Raw genomic sequence first — 24,807 nt, forward strand, 5'->3', positions numbered from 1 at the left:
AGCGCCCGTGACAGGAAATGCCCCAAAGCGCAACGTGGACACATCCAATTTTTTGAAAGAAAACCGAGGTGTTTTTTGCAAAGTGCCTACCTGTAGATTTTGGCCTCTAGCTCAGCCGGCACCTATTGAAACCTACCAAACCTGTGCATTTCTGAAAACTAGAGACCTAGGGGAATGCAAGATGGGGTGACTTGTGGGGCTCGGACCAGGTTCTGTTACCCAGAATCCTTTGCAAACCTCAACATTTGGGTAAAAAAACACATGTTCCTCACATTTCTGTGGCTGAAAGTTCTGGAATCTAAGAGGAGCCACAAATTTTCTTCCACCCAGCGTTCCCCCAAGTCTCCCGATAAAAATGATACCTCACTTGTGTGGGTAGGCCTGGCGCCCACAACAGGAGATGCCCCGAAACGCAACGTGGACACATCCAATTTTTTTAAAGAAAACAGAGGTGTTTTTTGCAAAGTGCCTACCTGTAGATTTTGGCCTCTAGCTCAGCCGGCACCTAGGGAAACCTACCAAACCTGTGCATTTCTGAAAACTAGAGACCTAGGGGAATCCAAGATGGGGTGACTTGTGGGGCTCGGACCAGGTTCTGTTACCCAGAATCCTTTGCAAACCTCAAAATTTGGCTAAAAAAACACATGTTCCTCACATTTCTGTGGCAGAAAGTTCTGGAATCTGAGAGGAGCCACAAATTTCCTTCCACCCAGTGTTCCCCCAAGTCTCCCGCTAAAAACGATACCTCACTTGTGTGGGTAGGCCTAGCGCCCGCGACAGGAAATGCCCCAAAGCGCAACGTGGACACATCCAATTTTTTGAAAGAAAACAGAGGTGTTTTTTGCAAAGTGCCTACCTGTAGATTTTGGCCTCTAGCTCAGCAGGCACCTAGGGAAACCTACCAAACCTTTGCATTTCTGAAAACTAGAGACCTAGGGGAATTCAAGATGGGGTGACTTGTGGGACTCGGACCAGGTTCTGTTACCCAGAATCCTTTGCAAACCTCAAAATTTGGCGAAAAAAACAAATGTTCCTCACATTTCTGTGGCAGAAAGTTCTGGAATCTGAGAGTTGCCACACATTTCCTTCCACCCAGCGTTCCCCCAAGTCTCCCGATAAAAATGATACCTCACTTGTGTGGGTAGGTCTTGAGCCCGCAACACGAAATGCCCCAAAACACAACGTGGACACATCCAATTTTTTTAATGAAAACCGAGGTGTTTTTTGCAAAGTGCCTACCTGTAGATTTTGGCCTCTAGCTCAGCCGGCACCTAGGGAAACCTACCAAACCTGTGTATTTCTGAAAACTAGAGACCTAGGGGAATTCAAGATGGGGTGACTTGTGGGGCTCGGACCAGGTTCTGTTACCCAGAATCCTTTGTAAACCCCAAAATTTGGCTAAAAAAACACATGTTCCTCACATTTCTGTGGCAGAAAGTTCTGGAATCTGAGAGGAGCCTCAAATTTCCTTCCACCCAGCGTTCCCCCAAGTCTCCCGATAAAAATGATACCTCACTTGTGTGGGTAGGCCTAGCGCCCGTGACAGGAAATGCCCCAAAGCGCAACGTGGACACATCCAATTTTTTGAAAGAAAACAGAGGTGTTTTTTGCAAAGTGCCTACCTGTAGATTTTGGCCTCTAGCTCAGCCGGCACCTATTGAAACCTACCAAACCTGTGCATTTCTGAAAACTAGAGACCTAGGGGAATCCAAGATGGGGTGACTTGTGGGGCTCGGACCAGGTTCTGTTACCCAGAATCCTTTGCAAACCTCAACATTTGGGTAAAAAAACACATGTTCCTCACATTTCTGTGGCAGAAAGTTCTGGAATCTGAGAGGAGCCACAAATTTCCTTCCACCCAGCGTTCCCCCAAGTCTCCCGATAAAAATGATACCTCACTTGTGTGGGTAGGCCTACCGCCCGCAACAGGAAATGCCCCAAAGCGCAACGTGGACACATCCAATTTTTTTAAAGAAAACAGAGGTGTTTTTTGCAAAGTGCCTACCTGTAGACTTTGGCCTCTAGCTCAGCCGGCACCTAGGGAAACCTACCAAACCTGTGCATTTCTGAAAAGTAGAGACCTAGGGGAATCCAAGATGGGGTGACTTGTGGGGCTCGGACCAGGTTCTGTTACCCAGAATCCTTTGCAAACCTCAAAATTTGGCTAAAAAAACACATGTTCCTTACATTTCTGTGGCAGAAAGTTCTGGAATCTGAGAGGAGCCACAAATTTCCTTCCACCCAGCGTTCCCCTAAGTCTCCCGATAAAAATGATACCTCACTTGTGTGGGTAGGCCTACCGCCCGCAACAGGAAATGCCCCAAAGCGCAACGTGGACACATCCAATTTCTTGAAAGAAAACAGAGGTGTTTTTTGCAAAGTGCCTACCTGTAGATTTTGGCCTCTAGCTCAGCCGGCACCTAGGGAAACCTACCAAACCTGTGCATTTCTGAAAACTAGAGACCTAGGGGAATCCAAGATGGGGTGACTTGTGGGGCTCGGACCAGGTTCTGTTACCCAGAATCCTTTGCAAACCTCAAAATTTGGCTAAAAAAACACATGTTCCTCACATTTCTGTGGCAGAAAGTTCTGGAATCTGAGAGGTGCCACAAATTTCCTTCCACCCAGCGTTCCCCCAAGTCTCCCGATAAAAATGATACCTCACTTGTGTGGGTAGGTCTTGCGCCCGCAACACGAAATGCCCCAAAACACAACGTGGACACATCCAATTTTTTTAAAGAAAACCGAGGTGTTTTTTGCAAAGTGCCTACCTGTAGATTTTGGCCTCTAGCTCAGCCGTCACCTAGGGAAACCTACCAAACCTGTGTATTTCTGAAAACTAGAGACCTAGGGGAATTCAAGATGGGGTGACTTGTGGGGCTCGGACCAGGTTCTGTTACCCAGAATCCTTTGTAAACCCCAAAATTTGGCTAAAAAAACACATGTTCCTCACATTTCTGTGGCAGAAAGTTCTGGAATCTGAGAGGAGCCTCAAATTTCCTTCCACCCAGCGTTCCCCCAAGTCTCCCGATAAAAATGATACCTCACTTGTGTGGGTAGGCCTAGCGCCCGTGACAGGAAATGCCCCAAAGCGCAACGTGGACACATCCAATTTTTTGAAAGAAAACAGAGGTGTTTTTTGCAAAGTGCCTACCTGTAGATTTTGGCCTCTAGCTCAGCCGGAACCGAGGGAAACCTACCAAACCTGTGCATTTCTGAAAACTAGAGACCTAGGGGAATTCAAGATGGGGTGACTTGTGGGGCTCGGACCAGGTTCTGTTACCCAGAATCCTTTGCAAACCCCAAAATTTGGCTAAAAAAACACATGTTCCTCACATTTCTGTGGCAGAAAGTTCTGGAATCTGAGAGGAGCCACAAGTTTCCTTCCACCCAGCGTTCCCCCAAGTCTCCCGATAAAAATGATACCTCACTTGTGTGGGTAGGCCTAGCGCCCGTGACAGGAAATGCCCCAAAGCGCAACATGGACACATTCAATTTTTTGAAAGAAAACCGAGGTGTTTTTTGCAAAGTGCCTACCTGTAGATTTTGGGCTCTAGCTCAGCCGGCACCTATTGAAACCTACCAAACCTGTGCATTTCTGAAAACTAGAGACCTAGGGGAATCCAAGATGGGGTGACTTGTGGGGCTCGGACCAGGTTCTGTTACCCAGAATCCTTTGCAAACCTCAACATTTGGGTAAAAAAACACATGTTCCTCACATTTCTGTGGCAGAAAGTTCTGGAATCTGAGAGGAGCCACAAATTTCCTTCCACCCAGCGTTCCCCCAAGTCTCCCGATAAAAATGATACCTCACTTGTGTGGGTAGGCCTACCGCCCCAACAGGAAATGCCCCAAAGCGCAACGTGGACACATCCAATTTTTTTAAAGAAAACCGAGGTGTTTTTTGCAAAGTGCCTACCTGTAGATTTTGGCCTCTAGCTCAGCCGTCACCTAGGGAAACCTACCAAACCTGTGTATTTCTGAAAACTAGAGACCTAGGGGAATTCAAGATGGGGTGACTTGTGGGGCTCGGACCAGGTTCTGTTACCCAGAATCCCTTGCAAACCCCAAAATATGGCTAAAAAAACACATGTTCCTCACATTTCTGTGGCAGAAAGTTCTGGAATCTGAGAGGAGCCTCAAATTTCCTTCCACCCAGCGTTTCCCCAAGTCTCCCGATAAAAATGATACCTCACTTGTGTGGGTAGGCCTAGCGCCCGTGACAGGAAATGCCCCAAAGCGCAACGTGGACACATCCAATTTTTTGAAAGAAAACCGAGGTGTTTTTTGCAAAGTGCCTACCTGTAGATTTTGGCCTCTAGCTCAGCCGGCACCTATTGAAACCTACCAAACCTGTGCATTTCTGAAAACTAGAGACCTAGGGGAATGCAAGATGGGGTGACTTGTGGGGCTCGGACCAGGTTCTGTTACCCAGAATCCTTTGCAAACCTCAACATTTGGGTAAAAAAACACATGTTCCTCACATTTCTGTGGCTGAAAGTTCTGGAATCTAAGAGGAGCCACAAATTTTCTTCCACCCAGCGTTCCCCCAAGTCTCCCGATAAAAATGATACCTCACTTGTGTGGGTAGGCCTGGCGCCCACAACAGGAGATGCCCCGAAACGCAACGTGGACACATCCAATTTTTTTAAAGAAAACAGAGGTGTTTTTTGCAAAGTGCCTACCTGTAGATTTTGGCCTCTAGCTCAGCCGGCACCTAGGGAAACCTACCAAACCTGTGCATTTCTGAAAACTAGAGACCTAGGGGAATCCAAGATGGGGTGACTTGTGGGGCTCGGACCAGGTTCTGTTACCCAGAATCCTTTGCAAACCTCAAAATTTGGCTAAAAAAACACATGTTCCTCACATTTCTGTGGCAGAAAGTTCTGGAATCTGAGAGGAGCCACAAATTTCCTTCCACCCAGTGTTCCCCCAAGTCTCCCGCTAAAAACGATACCTCACTTGTGTGGGTAGGCCTAGCGCCCGCGACAGGAAATGCCCCAAAGCGCAACGTGGACACATCCAATTTTTTGAAAGAAAACAGAGGTGTTTTTTGCAAAGTGCCTACCTGTAGATTTTGGCCTCTAGCTCAGCAGGCACCTAGGGAAACCTACCAAACCTTTGCATTTCTGAAAACTAGAGACCTAGGGGAATTCAAGATGGGGTGACTTGTGGGACTCGGACCAGGTTCTGTTACCCAGAATCCTTTGCAAACCTCAAAATTTGGCGAAAAAAACAAATGTTCCTCACATTTCTGTGGCAGAAAGTTCTGGAATCTGAGAGTTGCCACACATTTCCTTCCACCCAGCGTTCCCCCAAGTCTCCCGATAAAAATGATACCTCACTTGTGTGGGTAGGTCTTGCGCCCGCAACACGAAATGCCCCAAAACACAACGTGGACACATCCAATTTTTTTAAAGAAAACCGAGGTGTTTTTTGCAAAGTGCCTACCTGTAGATTTTGGCCTCTAGCTCAGCCGGCACCTAGGGAAACCTACCAAACCTGTGTATTTCTGAAAACTAGAGACCTAGGGGAATTCAAGATGGGGTGACTTGTGGGGCTCGGACCAGGTTCTGTTACCCAGAATCCTTTGTAAACCCCAAAATTTGGCTCAAAAAACACATGTTCCTCACATTTCTGTGGCAGAAAGTTCTGGAATCTGAGAGGAGCCTCAAATTTCCTTCCACCCAGCGTTCCCCCAAGTCTCCCGATAAAAATGATACCTCACTTGTGTGGGTAGGCCTAGCGCCCGTGACAGGAAATGCCCCAAAGCGCAACGTGGACACATCCAATTTTTTGAAAGAAAACAGAGGTGTTTTTTGCAAAGTGCCTACCTGTAGATTTTGGCCTCTAGCTCAGCCGGCACCTATTGAAACCTACCAAACCTGTGCATTTCTGAAAACTAGAGACCTAGGGGAATCCAAGATGGGGTGACTTGTGGGGCTCGGACCAGGTTCTGTTACCCAGAATCCTTTGCAAACCTCAATATTTGGGTAAAAAAACACATGTTCCTCACATTTCTGTGGCAGAAAGTTCTGGAATCTGAGAGGAGCCACAAATTTCCTTCCACCCAGCGTTCCCCCAAGTCTCCCGATAAAAATGATACCTCACTTGTGTGGGTAGGCCTACCGCCCGCAACAGGAAATGCCCCAAAGCGCAACGTGGACACATCCAATTTTTTTAAAGAAAACAGAGGTGTTTTTTGCAAAGTGCCTACCTGTAGATTTTGGCCTCTAGCTCAGCCGGCACCTAGGGAAACCTACCAAAGCTGCGCATTTCTGAAAACTAGAGACCTAGGGGAATCCAAGATGGGGTGACTTGTGGGGCTCGGACCAGGTTCTGTTACCCAGAATCCTTTGCAAACCTCAAAATTTGGCTAATAAAACACATGTTCCTCACATTTCTGTGGCAGAAAGTTCTTGAATCTGAGAGGAGCCACAAATTTCCTTCCACCCAGCGTTCCCCTAAGTCTCTCGATAAAAATGATACCTCACTTGTGCGGGTAGGCCTACCGCCCGCAACAGGAAATGCCCCAAAGCGCAACGTGGACACATCCAATTTCTTGAAAGAAAACAGAGGTGTTTTTTGCAAAGTGCCTACCTGTAGATTTTGGCCTCTAGCTCAGCCGGCACCTAGGGAAACCTACCAAACCTGTGCATTTCTGAAAACTAGAGACCTAGGGGAATCCAAGATGGGGTGACTTGTGGGGCTCGGACCAGGTTCTGTTACCCAGAATCCTTTGCAAACCTCAAAATTTGGCTAAAACAACACATGTTCCTCACATTTCTGTGGCAGAAAGTTCTGGAATCTGAGAGGAGCTACAAATTTCCTTCCACCCAGTGTTCCCCCAAGTCTCCCGCTAAAAACGATACCTCACTTGTGTGGGTAGGCCTAGCGCCCGCGACAGGAAATGCCCCAAAGCGCAACGTGGACACATCCAATTTTTTGAAAGAAAACAGAGGTGTTTTTTGCAAAGTGCCTACCTGTAGATTTTGGCCTCTAGCTCAGCAGGCACCTAGGGAAACCTACCAAACCTTTGCATTTCTGAAAACTAGAGACCTAGGGGAATTCAAGATGGGGTGACTTGTGGGGCTCGGACCAGGTTCTGTTACCCAGAATCCTTTGCAAACCTCAAAATTTGGCGAAAAAAACAAATGTTCCTCACATTTCTGTGGCAGAAAGTTCTGGAATCTGAGAGTTGCCACACATTTCCTTCCACCCAGCGTTCCCCCAAGTCTCCCGATAAAAATTATACCTCACTTGTGTGGGTAGGTCTTGCGCCCGCAACACGAAATGCCCCAAAACACAACGTGGACACATCCAATTTTTTTAAAGAAAACCGAGGTGTTTTTTGCAAAGTGCCTACCTGTAGATTTTGGCCTCTAGCTCAGCCGGCACCTAGGGAAACCTACCAAACCTGTGTATTTCTGAAAACTAGAGACCTAGGGGAATTCAAGATGGGGTGACTTGTGGGGCTCGGACCAGGTTCTGTTACCCAGAATCCTTTGTAAACCCCAAAATTTGGCTAAAAAAACACATGTTCCTCACATTTCTGTGGCAGAAAATTCTGGAATCTGAGAGGAGCCTCAAATTTCCTTCCACCCAGCATTCCCCCAAGTCTCCCGATAAAAATGATACCTCACTTGTGTGGGTAGGCCTAGCGCCCGTGACAGGAAATGCCCCAAAGCGCAACGTGGACACATCCAATTTTTTGAAAGAAAACAGAGGTGTTTTTTGCAAAGTGCCTACCTGTAGATTTTGGCCTCTAGCTCAGCCGGAACCGAGGGAAACCTACCAAACCTGTGCATTTCTGAAAACTAGAGACCTAGGGGAATTCAAGATGGGGTGACTTGTGGGGCTCGGACCAGGTTCTGTTACTCAGAATCCTTTGCAAACCCCAAAATTTGGCTAAAAAAACACATGTTCCTCACATTTCTGTGGCAGAAAGTTCTGGAATCTGAGAGGAGCCACAAGTTTCCTTCCACCCAGCGTTCCCCCAAGTCTCCCGATAAAAATGATACCTCACTTGTGTGGGTAGGCCTAGCGCCCGTGACAGGAAATGCCCCAAAGCGCAACATGGACACATTCAATTTTTTGAAAGAAAACCGAGGTGTTTTTTGCAAAGTGCCTACCTGTAGATTTTGGGCTCTAGCTCAGCCGGCACCTATTGAAACCTACCAAACCTGTGCATTTCTGAAAACTAGAGACCTAGGGGAATCCAAGATGGGGTGACTTGTGGGGCTCGGACCAGGTTCTGTTACCCAGAATCCTTTGCAAACCTCAACATTTGGGTAAAAAAACACATGTTCCTCACATTTCTGTGGCAGAAAGTTCTGGAATCTGAGAGGAGCCACAAATTTCCTTCCACCCAGCGTTCCCCCAAGTCTCCCGATAAAAATGATACCTCACTTGTGTGGGTAGGCCTACCGCCCGCAACAGGAAATGCCCCAAAGCGCAACGTGGACACATCCAATTTTTTTAAAGAAAACCGAGGTGTTTTTTGCAAAGTGCCTACCTGTAGATTTTGGCCTCTAGCTCAGCCGTCACCTAGGGAAACCTACCAAACCTGTGTATTTCTGAAAACTAGAGACCTAGGGGAATTCAAGATGGGGTGACTTGTGGGGCTCGGACCAGGTTCTGTTACCCAGAATCCCTTGCAAACCCCAAAATATGGCTAAAAAAACACATGTTCCTCACATTTCTGTGGCAGAAAGTTCTGGAATCTGAGAGGAGCCTCAAATTTCCTTCCACCCAGCGTTTCCCCAAGTCTCCCGATAAAAATGATACCTCACTTGTGTGGGTAGGCCTAGCGCCCGTGACAGGAAATGCCCCAAAGCGCAACGTGGACACATCCAATTTTTTGAAAGAAAACAGAGGTGTTTTTTGCAAAGTGCCTACCTGTAGATTTTGGCCTCTAGCTCAGCCGGAACCGAGGGAAACCTACCAAACCTGTGCATTTCTGAAAACTAGAGACCTAGGGGAATTCAAGATGGGGTGACTTGTGGGGCTCGGACCAGGTTCTGTTACCCAGAATCCTTTGCAAACCTCAACATTTGGGTAAAAAAACACATGTTCCTCACATTTCTGTGGCAGAAAGTTCTGGAATCTGAGAGGAGCCACAAATTTCCTTCCACCCAGCGTTCCCCCAAGTCTCCCGATAAAAATGATACCTCACTTGTGTGGGTAGGCCTGGCGCCCGCAACAGGAAATGCCCCAAAGCGCAACGTGGACACATCCAATTTTTTGAAAGAAAAAACAGGGGTGTTTTTTGCAAAGTGCCTACCTGTAGATTTTGGCCTCTAGCTCAGCCGGCACCTAGGGAAACCTACCAAACCTGCGCATTTCTGAAAACTAGAGACCTAGGGGAATCCAAGATGGGGTGACTTGTGGGGCTCGGACCAGGTTCTGTTACCCAGAATCCTTTGCAAACCTCAAAATTTGGCTAAAAAAACACATGTTCCTCACATTTCTGTGGCAGAAAGTTCTGGAATCTGAGAGGAGCCACAAATTTCCTTCCACCCAGCGTTCCCCTAAGTCTCTCGATAAAAATGATACCTCACTTGTGCGGGTAGGCCTACCGCCCGCAACAGGAAATGCCCCAAAGCGCAACGTGGACACATCCAATTTCTTGAAAGAAAACAGAGGTGTTTTTTGCAAAGTGCCTACCTGTAGATTTTGGCCTCTAGCTCAGCCGGCACCTAGGGAAACCTACCAAACCTGTGCATTTCTGAAAACTAGAGACCTAGGGGAATCCAAGATGGGGTGACTTTTGGGGCTCGGACCAGGTTCTGTTACCCAGAATCCTTTGCAAACCTCAAAATTTGGCTAAAAAAACACATGTTCCTCACATTTCTGTGGCAGAAAGTTCTGGAATCTGAGAGGAGCCACAAATTTCCTTCCACCCGGTGTTCCCCCAAGTCTCCCGCTAAAAACGATACCTCACTTGTGTGGGTAGGCCTAGAGCCCGCGACAGGAAATGCCCCAAAGCGCAACGTGGACACATCCAATTTTTTGAAAGAAAACAGAGGTGTTTTTTGCAAAGTGCCTACCTGTAGATTTTGGCCTCTAGCTCAGCAGGCACCTAGGGAAACCTACCAAACCTTTGAATTTCTGAAAACTAGAGACCTAGGGGAATTCAAGATGGGGTGACTTGTGGGGCTCGGACCAGGTTCTGTTACCCAGAATCCTTTGCAAACCTCAAAATTTGGCAAAAAAACACATGTTCCTCACATTTCTGTGGCAGAAAGTTCTGGAATCTGAGAGGTGCCACAAATTTCCTTCCACCCAGCGTTCCCCCAAGTCTCCCGATAAAAATGATACCTCACTTGTGTGGGTAGGTCTTGCGCCCTCTACACGAAATGCCCCAAAACACAACGTGGACACATCCAATTTTTTTAAAGAAAACCGAGGTGTTTTTTGCAAAGTGCCTACCTGTAGATTTTGGCCTCTAGCTCAGCCGGCACCTAGGGAAACCTACCAAACCTGTGTATTTCTGAAAACTAGAGACCTAGGGGAATTCAAGATGGGGTGACTTGTGGGGCTCGGACCAGGTTCTGTTACCCAGAATCCTTTGCAAACCCCAAAATTTGGCTAAAAAAACACATGTTCCTCACATTTCTGTGGCAGAAAGTTCTGGAATCTGAGAGGAGCCACAAATTTCCTTCCACCCAGCGTTCCCCCAAGTCTCCCGATAAAAATGATACCTCACTTGTGTGGGTAGGCCTAGCGCCCGTGACAGGAAATGCCCCAAAGCACAACGTGGACTCATCCAATTTTTTTAAAGAAAACCGAGGTGTTTTTTGCAAAGTGCCTACCTGTAGATTTTGGCCTCTAGCTCAGCCGGCACCTATTGAAACCTACCAAACCTGTGCATTTCTGAAAACTAGAGACCTAGGGGAATTCAAGATGGGGTGACTTGTGGGGCTCGGACCAGGTTCTGTTACCCAGAATCCTTTGTAAACCCCAAAATTTGGCTAAAAAAACACATGTTCCTCACATTTCTGTGGCAGAAAGTTCTGGAATCTGAGAGGAGCCTCAAATTTCCTTCCACCCAGCGTTCCCCCAAGTCTCCCGATAAAAATGATACCTCACTTGTGTGGGTAGGCCTAGCGCCCGTGACAGGAAATGCCCCAAAGCGCAACGTGGACACATCCAATTTTTTGAAAGAAAACAGAGGTGTTTTTTGCAAAGTGCCTACCTGTAGATTTTGGCCTCTAGCTCAGCCGGAACCGAGGGAAACCTACCAAACCTGTGCATTTCTGAAAACTAGAGACCTAGGGGAATTCAAGATGGGGTGACTTGTGGGGCTCGGACCAGGTTCTGTTACCCAGAATCCTTTGCAAACCCCAAAATTTGGCTAAAAAAACACATGTTCCTCACATTTCTGTGGCAGAAAGTTCTGGAATCTGAGAGGAGCCACAAGTTTCCTTCCACCCAGCGTTCCCCCAAGTCTCCCGATAAAAATGATACCTCACTTGTGTGGGTAGGCCTAGCGCCCGTGACAGGAAATGCCCCAAAGCGCAACGTGGACACATTCAATTTTTTGAAAGAAAACCGAGGTGTTTTTTGCAAAGTGCCTACCTGTAGATTTTGGGCTCTAGCTCAGCCGGCACCTATTGAAACCTACCAAACCTGTGCATTTCTGAAAACTAGAGACCTAGGGGAATCCAAGATGGGGTGACTTGTGGGGCTCGGACCAGGTTCTGTTACCCAGAATCCTTTGCAAACCTCAACATTTGGGTAAAAAAACACATGTTCCTCACATTTCTGTGGCAGAAAGTTCTGGAATCTGAGAGGAGCCACAAATTTCCTTCCACCCAGCGTTCCCCCAAGTCTCCCGATAAAAATGATACCTCACTTGTGTGGGTAGGCCTAGCTCCCGTGACAGGAAATGCCCCAAAGCGCAACGTGAACACATCCAATTTTTTGAAAGAAAACAGAGGTGTTTTTTGCAAAGTGCCTACCTGTAGATTTTGGCCTCTAGCTCAGCCGGAACCGAGGGAAACCTACCAAACCTGTGCATTTCTGAAAACTAGAGACCTAGGGGAATTCAAGAAGGGGTGACTTGTGGGGCTCGGACCAGGTTCTGTTACCCAGAATCCTTTGCAAACCCCAAAATTTGGCTAAAAAAACACATGTTCCTCACATTTCTGTGGCAGAAAGTTCTGGAATCTGAGAGGAGCCACAAGTTTCCTTCCACCCAGCGTTCCCCCAAGTCTCCCGATAAAAATGATACCTCACTTGTGTGGGTAGGCCTAGCGCCCGTGACAGGAAATGCCCCAAAGCGCAACGTGGACACATTCAATTTTTTGAAAGAAAACCGAGGTGTTTTTTGCAAAGTGCCTACCTGTAGATTTTGGGCTCTAGCTCAGCCGGCACCTATTCAAACCTACCAAACCTGTGCATTTCTGAAAACTAGAGACCTAGGGGAATCCAAGATGGGGTGACTTGTGGGGCTCGGACCAGGTTCTGTTACCCAGAATCCTTTGCAAACCTTAACATTTGGGTAAAAAAACACATGTTCCTCACATTTCTGTGGCAGAAAGTTCTGGAATCTGAGAGGAGCCACAAATTTCCTTCCACCCAGCGTTCCCCTAAGTCCCCGATAAAAATGATACCTCACTTGTGTGGGTAGGCCTACCGCCCGCAACAGGAAATGCCCCAAAGCGCAACGTGGACACATCCAATTTTTTTAAAGAAAACCGAGGTGTTTTTTGCAAAGTGCCTACCTGTAGATTTTGGCCTCTAGCTCAGCAGGCACCTAGGGAAACCTACCAAACCTTTGAATTTCTGAAAACTAGAGACCTAGGGGAATTCAAGATGGGGTGACTTGTGGGGCTCGGACCAGGTTCTGTTACCCAGAATCCTTTGCAAACCTCAAAATTTGGCGAAAAAAACACATGTTCCTCACATTTCTGTGGCAGAAAGTTCTGGAATCTGAGAGGTGCCACAAATTTCCTTCCACCCAGCGTTCCCCCAAGTCTCCCGATAAAAATGATACCTCACTTGTGTGGGTAGGTCTTGCGCCCTCTACACGAAATGCCCCAAAACACAACGTGGACACATCCAATTTTTTGAAAGAAAACCGAGGTGTTTTTTGCAAAGTGCCTACCTGTAGATTTTGGCCTCTAGCTCAGCCGGCACCTAGGGAAACCTACCAAACCTGTGTATTTCTGAAAACTAGAGACCTAGGGGAATTCAAGATGGGGTGACTTGTGGGGCTCGGACCAGGTTCTGTTACCCAGAATCCTTTGCAAACCCCAAAATTTGGCTAAAAAAACACATGTTCCTCACATTTCTGTGGCAGAAAGTTCTGGAATCTGAGAGGAGCCACAAATTTCCTTCCACCCAGCGTTCCCCCAAGTCTCCCGATAAAAATGATACCTCACTTGTGTGGGTAGGCCTAGCGCCCGTGACAGGAAATGCCCCAAAGCGCAACGTGGACACATCCAATTATTTGAAAGAAAACCGAGGTGTTTTTTGCAAAGTGCCTACCTGTAGATTTTGGCCTCTAGCTCAGCCGGCACCTATTGAAACCTACCAAACCTGTGCATTTCTGAAAACTAGAGACCTAGGGGAATCCAAGATGGGGTGACTTGTGGGGCTCGGACCAGGTTCTGTTACCCAGAATCCTTTGCAAACCTCAACATTTGGGTAAAAAAACACATGTTCCTCACATTTCTGTGGCAGAAAGTTCTGGAATCTGAGAGGAGCCACAAATTTTCTTCCACCCAGCGTTCCCCCAAGTCTCCCGATAAAAATGATACCTCACTTGTGTGGGTAGGCCTGGCGCCCGCAACAGGAAATGCCCCGAAACGCAACATGGACACATCCAATTTTTTTAAAGAAAACAGAGGTGTTTTTTGCAAAGTGCCTACCAGTAGATTTTGGCCTCTAGCTCAGCCGGCACCTAGGGAAACCTACCAAACCTGTGCATTTCTGAAAACTAGAGACCTAGGGGAATCCAAGATGGGGCGACTTGTGGGGCTCGGACCAGGTTCTGTTACCCAGAATCCTTTGCAAACCTCAAAATTTGGCTAAAAAAACACATGTTCCTCACATTTCTGTGGCAGAAAGTTCTGGAATCTGAGAGGAGCCACAAATTTCCTTCCACCCAGTGTTCCCCCAAGTCTCCCGCTAAAAACGATACCTCACTTGTGTGGGTAGGCCTAGCGCCCGCGACAGGAAATGCCCCAAAGCGCAACGTGGACACATCCAATTTTTTGAAAGAAAACAGAGGTGTTTTTTGCAAAGTGCCTACCTGTAGATTTTGGCCTCTAGCTCAGCAGGCACCTAGGGAAACCTACCAAACCTTTGCATTTCTGAAAACTAGAGACCTAGGGGAATTCAAGATGGGGTGACTTGTGGGGCTCGGACCAGGTTCTGTTACCCAGAATCCTTTGCAAACCTCAAAATTTGGCGAAAAAAACAAATGTTCCTCACATTTCTGTGGCAGAAAGTTCTGGAATCTGAGAGTTGCCACACATTTCCTTCCACCCAGCGTTCCCCCAAGTCTCCCGATAAAAATGATACCTCACTTGTGTGGGTAGGTCTTGCGCCCGCAACACGAAATGCCCCAAAACACAACGTGGACACATCCAATTTTTTTAAAGAAAACCGAGGTGTTTTTTGCAAAGTGCCTACCTGTAGATTTTGGCCTCTAGCTCAGCCGTCACCTAGGGAAACCTACCAAACCTGTGTATTTCTGAAAACTAGAGACCTAGGGGAATTCAAGATGGGGTGACTTGTGGGTCTCGGACCAGGTTCTGTTACCCAGAATCCTTTGTAAACCCCAAAATTTGGCTAAAAAAACACATGTTCCTCACATTTCTGTGGCAGAAAGTTCTGGAATCTGAGAGGAGCCTCAAATTTCCTTCCACCCAGCGTTCCCCCAAGTCTCCCGATAAAAATGATACCTCACTTGTGTGGGTAGGCCTAGCGCCCGTGACAGGAAATGCCCCAAAGCGCAACGTGGACACATCCAATTTTTTGAAAGAAAACAGAGGTGTTTTTTGCAAAGTGCCTACCTGTAGATTTTGGCCTCTAGCTCAGCCGGAACCGAGGGAAACCTACCAAACCTGTGCATTTCTGAAAACTAGAGACCTAGGGGAATTCAAGATGGGGTGACTTGTGGGGCTCGGACCAGGTTCTGTTACCCAGAATCCTTTGCAAACCCCAAAATTTGGCTAAAAAAACACATGTTCCTCACATTTCTGTGGCAGAAAGTTCTGGAATCTGAGAGGAGCCACAAGTTTCCTTCCACCCAGCGTTACCCCAAGTCTCCCGATAAAAATGATACCTCACTTGTGTGGGTAGGCCTAGCGCCCGTGACAGGAAATGCCCCAAAGCGCAACGTGGACACATCCAATTTTTTGAAAGAAAACCGAGGTGTTTTTTGCAAAGTGCCTACCTGTAGATTTTGGGCTCTAGCTCAGCCGGCACCTATTGAAACCTACCAAACCTGTGCATTTCTGAAAACTAGAGACCTAGGGGAATCCAAGATGGGGTGACTTGTGGGGCTCAGACCAGGTTCTGTTACCCAGAATCCTTTGCAAACCTCAACATTTGGGTAAAAAAACACATGTTCCTCACATTTCTGTGGCAGAAAGTTCTGGAATCTGAGAGGAGCCACAAATTTCCTTCCACCCAGCGTTTCCCCAAGTCTCCCGATAAAAATGATACCTCACTTGTGTGGGTAGGCCTGGCGCCCGCAACAGGATATGCCCCAAAGCGCAACGTGGACACATCCAATTTTTTTAAAGAAAACAAAGGTGTTTTTTGCAAAGTGCCTACCTGTAGATTTTGGCCTCTAGCTCAGCCGGCACCTAGGGAAACCTACCAAACCTGTGCATTTCTGAAAACTAGAGACCTAGGGGAATCCAAGATGGGGTGACTTGTGGGGCTCGGACCAGGTTCTGTTACCCAGAATCCTTTGCAAACCTCAAAATTTGGCTAAAAAAACACATGTTCCTCACATTTCTGTGGCAGAAAGTTCTGGAATCTGAGAGGAGCCACAAATTTCCTTCCACCCAGTGTTCCCCCAAGTCTCCCGCTAAAAACGATACCTCACTTGTGTGGGTAGGCCTAGCGCCCGCGACAGGAAATGCCCCAAAGCGCAACGTGGACACATCCAATTTTTTTAAAGAAAACAGAGGTGTTTTATGCAAAGTGCCTACCTGTAGAATTTGGCCTCTAGCTCAGCAGGCACCTAGGATAACCTACCAAACCTGTGCATTTCTGAAAACTAGAGACCTAGAGGAATTCAAGATGGGGTGACTTGTGGGGCTCGGACCAGGTTCTGTTACCCAGAATCCTTTGCAAACCTCAAAATTTGGCGAAAAAAACACATGTTCCTCACATTTCTGTGGCAGAAAGTTCTGGAATCTGAGAGGTGCCACAAATTTCTTTCCACCCAGCGTTCCCCCAAGTCTCCCGATAAAAATGATACCTCACTTGTGTGGGTAGGCCTTGCGCCCGCAACACGAAATGCCCCAAAACACAACGTGGACACATCCAATTTTTTTAAAGAAAACCGAGGTGTTTTTTGCAAAGTGCCTACCTGTAGATTTTGGCCTCTAGCTCAGCCGGCACCTAGGGAAACCTACCAAACCTGTGTATTTCTGAAAACTAGAGACCTAGGGGAATTCAAGATGGGGTGACTTGTGGGGCTCGGACCAGGTTCTGTTACCCAGAATCCTTTGCAAACCCCAAAATTTGGCTAAAAAAACACATGTTCCTCACATTTCTGTGGCAGAAAGTTCTGGAATCTGAGAGGAGCCTCAAATTTCCTTCCACCCAGCGTTCCCCCAAGTCTCCCGATAATAATGATACCTCACTTGTGTGGGTAGGCCTAGCGCCCGTGACAGGAAATGCCCCAAAGCGCAACGTGGACACATCCAATTTTTTGAAAGAAAACAGAGGTGTTTTTTGCAAAGTGCCTACCTGTAGATTTTGGGCTCTAGTTCAGCCGGAACCTAGGGAAACCTACCAAACCTGTGCATTTCTGAAAACTAGAGACCTAGGGGAATTCAAGATGGGGTGACTTGTGGGGCTCGGACCAGGTTCTGTTTCCCAGAATCCTTTGCAAACCTCAAAATTTGGCGAAAAAAACACATGTTCCTCACATTTCTGTGGCAGAAAGTTCTGGAATCTGAGAGGAGCCCCAAATTTCCTTCCACCCAGCGTTCCCCCAAGTCTCCCGATAAAAATGATACCTCACTTGTGTGGGTAGGCCTAGCGCCCGCAATAGGAATTGCCCCAAAGCGCAATGTGGACACATCCAATTTTTTGAAAGAAAACAGAGGTGTTTTTTGCAAAGTGCCTACCTGTAGATTTTGGCCTCTAGCTCAGCCGGCACCTAGGGAAACCTACCAAACCTGTGTATTTCTGAAAACTAGAGACCTAGGGGAATCCAAGATGGGGTGACTTGTGGGGCTCGGACCAGGTTCTGTTACCCAGAATCCTTTGCAAACCTCAAAATTTGGCTAAAAAAACACATGTTCCTCACATTTCTGTGGCAGAAAGTTCTGGAATCTGAGAGGAGCCACAAATTTCCTTCCACCCAGTGTTCCCCCAAGTCTCCCGCTAAAAACGATACCTCACTTGTGTGGGTAGGCCTAGCGCCCGCGACAGGAAATGCCCCAAAGCGCAACGTGGACACATCCAATTTTTTGAAAGAAAACAGAGGTGTTTTTTGCAAAGTGCCTACCTGTAGATTTTGGCCTCTAGCTCAGCAGGCACCTAGGGAAACCTACCAAACCTTTGAATTTCTGAAAACTAGAGACCTAGGGGAATTCAAGATGGGGTGACTTGTGGGGCTCGGACCAGGTTCTGTTACCCAGAATCCTTTGCAAACCTCAAAATTTGGCAAAAAAACACATGTTCCTCACATTTCTGTGGCAGAAAGTTCTGGAATCTGAGAGGTGCCACAAATTTCCTTCCACCCAGCGTTCCCCCAAGTCTCCCGATAAAAATGATACCTCACTTGTGTGGGTAGGTCTTGCGCCCTCTACACGAAATGCCCCAAAACACAACGTGGACACATCCAATTTTTTTAAAGAAAACCGAGGTGTTTTTTGCAAAGTGCCTACCTGTAGATTTTGGCCTCTAGCTCAGCCGGCACCTAGGGAAACCTACCAAACCTGTGTATTTCTGAAAACTAGAGACCTAGGGGAATTCAAGATGGGGTGACTTGTGGGGCTCGGACCAGGTTCTGTTACCCAGAATCCTTTGCAAACCCCAAAATTTGGCTAAAAAAACACATGTTCCTCACATTTCTGTGGCAGAAAGTTCTGGAATCTGAGAGGAGCCACAAATTTCCTTCCACCCAGCGTTCCCCCAAGTCTCCCGATAAAAATGATACCTCACTTGTGTGGGTAGGCCTAGCGCCCGTGACAGGAAATGCCCCAAAGCACAACGTGGACACATCCAATTTTTTGAAAGAAAACCGAGGTGTTTTTTGCAAAGTGCCTACCTGTAGATTTTGGCCTCTAGCTCAGCCGGCACCTATTGAAACCTACCAAACCTGTGCATTTCTGAAAACTAGAGACCTAGGGGAATTCAAGATGGGGTGACTTGTGGGGCTCGGACCAGGTTCTGTTACCCAGAATCCTTTGTAAACCCCAAAATTTGGCTAAAAAAACACATGTTCCTCACATTTCTGTGGCAGAAAGTTCTGGAATCTGAGAGGAGCCTCAAATTTCCTTCCACCCAGCGTTCCCCCAAGTCTCCCGATAAAAATGATACCTCACTTGTGTGGGTAGGCCTAGCGCCCGTGACAGGAAATGCCCCAAAGCGCAACGTGGACACATCCAATTTTTTGAAAGAAAACAGAGGTGTTTTTTGCAAAGTGCCTACCTGTAGATTTTGGCCTCTAGCTCAGCCGGAACCGAGGGAAACCTACCAAACCTGTGCATTTCTGAAAACTAGAGACCTAGGGGAATTCAAGATGGGGTGACTTGTGGGGCTCGGACCAGGTTCTGTTACCCAGAATCCTTTGCAAACCCCAAAATTTGGCTAAAAAAACACATGTTCCTCACATTTCTGTGGCAGAAAGTTCTGGAATCTGAGAGGAGCCACAAGTTTCCTTCCACCCAGCGTTCCCCCAAGTCTCCCGATAAAAATGATACCTCACTTGTGTGGCTAGGCCTTGCGCCCGTGACAGGAAATGCCCCAAAGCGCAACGTGGACACATTCAATTTTTTGAAAGAAAACCGAGGTGTTTTTTGCAAAGTGCCTACCTGTAGATTTTGGGCTCTAGCTCAGCCGGCACCTATTGAAACCTACCAAACCTGTGCATTTCTGAAAACTAGAGACCTAGGGGAATCCAAGATGGGGTGACTTGTGGGGCTCGGACCAGGTTCTGTTACCCAGAATCCTTTGCAAACCTCAACATTTGGGTAAAAAAACACATGTTCCTCACATTTCTGTGGCAGAAAGTTCTGGAATCTGAGAGGAGCCACAAATTTCCTTCCACCCAGCGTTCCCCCAAGTCTCCCGATAAAAATGATACCTCACTTGTGTGGGTAGGCCTAGCGCCCGTGACAGGAAATGCCCCAAAGCGCAACGTGAACACATCCAATTTTTTGAAAGAAAACAGAGGTGTTTTTTGCAAAGGGCCTACCTGTAGATTTTGGCCTCTAGCTCAGCCGGAACCGAGGGAAACCTACCAAACCTGTGCATTTCTGAAAACTAGAGACCTAGGGGAATTCAAGAAGGGGTGACTTGTGGGGCTCGGACCAGGTTCTGTTACCCAGAATCCTTTGCAAACCCCAAAATTTGGCTAAAAAAACACATGTTCCTCACATTTCTGTGGCAGAAAGTTCTGGAATCTGAGAGGAGCCACAAGTTTCCTTCCACCCAGCGTTCCCCCAAGTCTCCCGATAAAAATGATACCTCACTTGTGTGGGTAGGCCTAGCGCCCGTGACAGGAAATGCCCCAAAGCGCAACGTGGACACATTCAATTTTTTGAAAGAAAACCGAGGTGTTTTTTGCAAAGTGCCTACCTGTAGATTTTGGGCTCTAGCTCAGCCGGCACCTATTCAAACCTACCAAACCTGTGCATTTCTGAAAACTAGAGACCTAGGGGAATCCAAGATGGGGTGACTTGTGGGGCTCGGACCAGGTTCTGTTACCCAGAATCCTTTGCAAACCTTAACATTTGGGTAAAAAAACACATGTTCCTCACATTTCTGTGGCAGAAAGTTCTGGAATCTGAGAGGAGCCACAAATTTCCTTCCACCCAGCGTTCCCCTAAGTCCCCGATAAAAATGATACCTCACTTGTGTGGGTAGGCCTACCGCCCGCAACAGGAAATGCCCCAAAGCGCAACGTGGACACATCCAATTTTTTTAAAGAAAACCGAGGTGTTTTTTGCAAAGTGCCTACCTGTAGATTTTGGCCTCTAGCTCAGCCGTCACCTAGGGAAACCTACCAAACCTGTGTATTTCTGAAAACTAGAGACCTAGGGGAATTCAAGATGGGGTGACTTGTGGGGCTCGGACCAGGTTCTGTTACCCAGAATCCTTTGCAAACCCCAAAATATGGCTAAAAAAACACATGTTCCTCACATTTCTGTGGCAGAAAGTTCTGGAATCTGAGAGGAGCCTCAAATTTCCTTCCACCCAGCGTTTCCCCAAGTCTCCCGATAAAAATTATACCTCACTTGTGTGGGTAGGCCTAGCGCCCGTGACAGGAAATGCCCCAAAGCGCAACGTGGACACATCCAATTTTTTGAAAGAAAACAGAGGTGTTTTTTGCAAAGTGCCTACCTGTAGATTTTGGCCTCTAGCTCAGCCGGAACCGAGGGAAACCTACCAAACCTGTGCATTTCTGAAAACTAGAGACCTAGGGGAATTCAAGATGGGGTGACTTGTGGGGCTCGGACCAGGTTCTGTTACCCAGAATCCTTTGCAAACCTCAACATTTGGGTAAAAAAAACACATGTTCCTCACATTTCTGTGGCAGAAAGTTCTGGAATCTGAGAGGAGCCACAAATTTCCTTCCACCCAGCGTTCCCCCAAGTCTCCCGATAAAAATGATACCTCACTTGTCTGGGTAGGCCTGGCGCCCGCAACAGGGAATGCCCCAAAGCGCAACGTGGACACATCCAATTTTTTTAAAGAAAAAACAGGGGTGTTTTTTGCAAAGTGCCTACCTGTAGATTTTGGCCTCTAGCTCAGCCGGCACCTAGGGAAACCTACCAAACCTGCGCATTTCTGAAAACTAGAGACCTAGGGGAATCCAAGATGGGGTGACTTGTGGGGCTCGGACCAGGTTCTGTTACCCAGAATCCTTTGCAAACCTCAAAATTTGGCTAAAAAAACACATGTTCCTCACATTTCTGTGGCAGAAAGTTCTTGAATTTGAGAGGAGCCACAAATTTCCTTCCACCCAGCGTTCCCCTAAGTCTCTCGATAAAAATGATACCTCACTTGTGCGGGTAGGCCTACCGCCCGCAACAGGAAATGCCCCAAAGCGCAACGTGGACACATCCAATTTCTTGAAAGAAAACAGAGGTGTTTTTTGCAAAGTGCCTACCTGTAGATTTTGGCCTCTAGCTCAGCCGGCACCTAGGGAAACCTACCAAACCTGTGCATTTCTGAAAACTAGAGACCTAGGGGAATCCAAGATGGGGTGACTTGTGGGGCTCGGACCAGGTTCTGTTACCCAGAATCCTTTGCAAACCTCAAAATTAGGCTAAAAAAACACATGTTCCTCACATTTCTGTGGCAGAAAGTTCTGGAATCTGAGAGGAGCCACAAATTTCCTTCCACCCGGTGTTCCCCCAAGTCTCCCGCTAAAAACGATACCTCACTTGTGTGGGTAGGCCTAGCGCCCGCGACAGGAAATGCCCCAAAGCGCAACGTGGACACATCCAATTTTTTGAAAGAAAACAGAGGTGTTTTTTGCAAAGTGCCTACCTGTAGATTTTGGCCTCTAGCTCAGCAGGCACCTAGGGAAACCTACCAAACCTTTGAATTTCTGAAAACTAGAGACCTAGGGGAATTCAAGATGGGGTGACTTGTGGGGCTCGGACCAGGTTCTGTTACCCAGAATCCTTTGCAAACCTCAAAATTTGGCGAAAAAAACACATGTTCCTCACATTTCTGTGGCAGAAAGTTCTGGAATCTGAGAGGTGCCACAAATTTCCTTCCACCCAGCGTTCCCCCAAGTCTCCCGATAAAAATGATACCTCACTTGTGTGGGTAGGTCTTGCGCCCTCTACACGAAATGCCCCAAAACACAACGTGGACACATCCAATTTTTTGAAAGAAAACCGAGGTGTTTTTTGCAAAGTGCCTACCTGTAGATTTTGGCCTCTAGCTCAGCCGGCACCTAGGGAAACCTACCAAACCTGTGTATTTCTGAAAACTAGAGACCTAGGGGAATTCAAGATGGGGTGACTTGTGGGGCTCGGACCAGGTTCTGTTACCCAGAATCCTTTGCAAACCCCAAAATTTGGCTAAAAAAACACATGTTCCTCACATTTCTGTGGCAGAAAGTTCTGGAATCTGAGAGGAGCCACAAATTTCCTTCCACCCAGCGTTCCCCCAAGTCTCCCGATAAAAATGATACCTCACTTGTGTGGGTAGGCCTAGCGCCCGTGACAGGAAATGCCCCAAAGCGCAACGTGGACACATCCAATTATTTGAAAGAAAACCGAGGTGTTTTTTGCAAAGTGCCTACCTGTAGATTTTGGCCTCTAGCTCAGCCGGCACCTATTGAAACCTACCAAACCTGTGCATTTCTGAAAACTAGAGACCTAGGGGAATCCAAGATGGGGTGACTTGTGATGCTCGGACCAGGTTCTGTTACCCAGAATCCTTTGCAAACCTCAACATTTGGGTAAAAAAACACATGTTCCTCACATTTCTGTGGCAGAAAGTTCTGGAATCTGAGAGGAGCCACAAATTTTCTTCCACCCAGCGTTCCCCCAAGTCTCCCGATAAAAATGATACCTCACTTGTGTGGGTAGGCCTGGCGCCCGCAACAGGAAATGCCCCGAAACGCAACATGGACACATCCAATTTTTTTAAAGAAAACAGAGGTGTTTTTTGCAAAGTGCCTACCTGTAGATTTTGGCCTCTAGCTCAGCCGGCACCTAGGGAAACCTACCAAACCTGTGCATTTCTGAAAACTAGAGACCTAGGGGAATCCAAGATGGGGCGACTTGTGGGGCTCGGACCAGGTTCTGTTACCCAGAATCCTTTGCAAACCTCAAAATTTGGCTAAAAAAACACATGTTCCTCACATTTCTGTGGCAGAAAGTTCTGGAATCTGAGAGGAGCCACAAATTTCCTTCCACCCAGTGTTCCCCCAAGTCTCCCGCTAAAAACGATACCTCACTTGTGTGGGTAGGCCTAGCGCCCGCGACAGGAAATGCCCCAAAGCGCAACGTGGACACATCCAATTTTTTGAAAGAAAACAGAGGTGTTTTTTGCAAAGTGCCTACCTGTAGATTTTGGCCTCTAGCTCAGCAGGCACCTAGGGAAACCTACCAAACCTTTGCATTTCTGAAAACTAGAGACCTAGGGGAATTCAAGATGGGGTGACTTGTGGGGCTCGGACCAGGTTCTGTTACCCAGAATCCTTTGCAAACCTCAAAATTTGGCGAAAAAAACAAATGTTCCTCACATTTCTGTGGCAGAAAGTTCTGGAATCTGAGAGTTGCCACACATTTCCTTCCACCCAGCGTTCCCCCAAGTCTCCCGATAAAAATGATACCTCACTTGTGTGGGTAGGTCTTGCGCCCGCAACACGAAATGCCCCAAAACACAACGTGGACACATCCAATTTTTTTAAAGAAAACCGAGGTGTTTTTTGCAAAGTGCCTACCTGTAGATTTTGGCCTCTAGCTCAGCCGTCACCTAGGGAAACCTACCAAACCTGTGTATTTCTGAAAACTAGAGACCTAGGGGAATTAAAGATGGGGTGACTTGTGGGTCTCGGACCAGGTTCTGTTACCCAGAATCCCTTGTAAACCCCAAAATTTGGCTAAAAAAACACATGTTCCTCACATTTCTGTGGCAGAAAGTTCTGGAATCTGAGAGGAGCCTCAAATTTCCTTCCACCCAGCGTTCCCCCAAGTCTCCCGATAAAAATGATACCTCACTTGTGTGGGTAGGCCTAGCGCCCGTGACAGGAAATGCCCCAAAGCGCAACGTGGACACATCCAATTTTTTGAAAGAAAACAGAGGTGTTTTTTGCAAAGTGCCTACCTGTAGATTTTGGCCTCTAGCTCAGCCGGAACCGAGGGAAACCTACCAAACCTGTGCATTTCTGAAAACTAGAGACCTAGGGGAATTCAAGATGGGGTGACTTGTGGGGCTCGGACCAGGTTCTGTTACCCAGAATCCTTTGCAAACCCCAAAATTTGGCTAAAAAAACACATGTTCCTCACATTTCTGTGGCAGAAAGTTCTGGAATCTGAGAGGAGCCACAAGTTTCCTTCCACCCAGCGTTACCCCAAGTCTCCCGATAAAAATGATACCTCACTTGTGTGGGTAGGCCTAGCGCCCGTGACAGGAAATGCCCCAAAGCGCAACGTGGACACATCCAATTTTTTGAAAGAAAACCGAGGTGTTTTTTGCAAAGTGCCTACCTGTAGATTTTGGCCTCTAGCTCAGCCGGCACCTAGGGAAACCTACCAAACCTGTGCATTTCTGAAAACTAGAGACCTAGGGGAATCCAAGATGGGGTGACTTGTGGGGCTCGGACCAGGTTCTGTTACCCAGAATCCTTTGCAAACCTCAAAATTTGGCTAAAAAAACACATGTTCCTCACATTTCTGTGGCAGAAAGTTCTGG

This window comes from Pleurodeles waltl, chromosome 1_1 (genome assembly GCF_031143425.1).
Source record: "Pleurodeles waltl isolate 20211129_DDA chromosome 1_1, aPleWal1.hap1.20221129, whole genome shotgun sequence".
Classification (NCBI taxonomy): Eukaryota; Metazoa; Chordata; class Amphibia; order Caudata; family Salamandridae; genus Pleurodeles; species Pleurodeles waltl.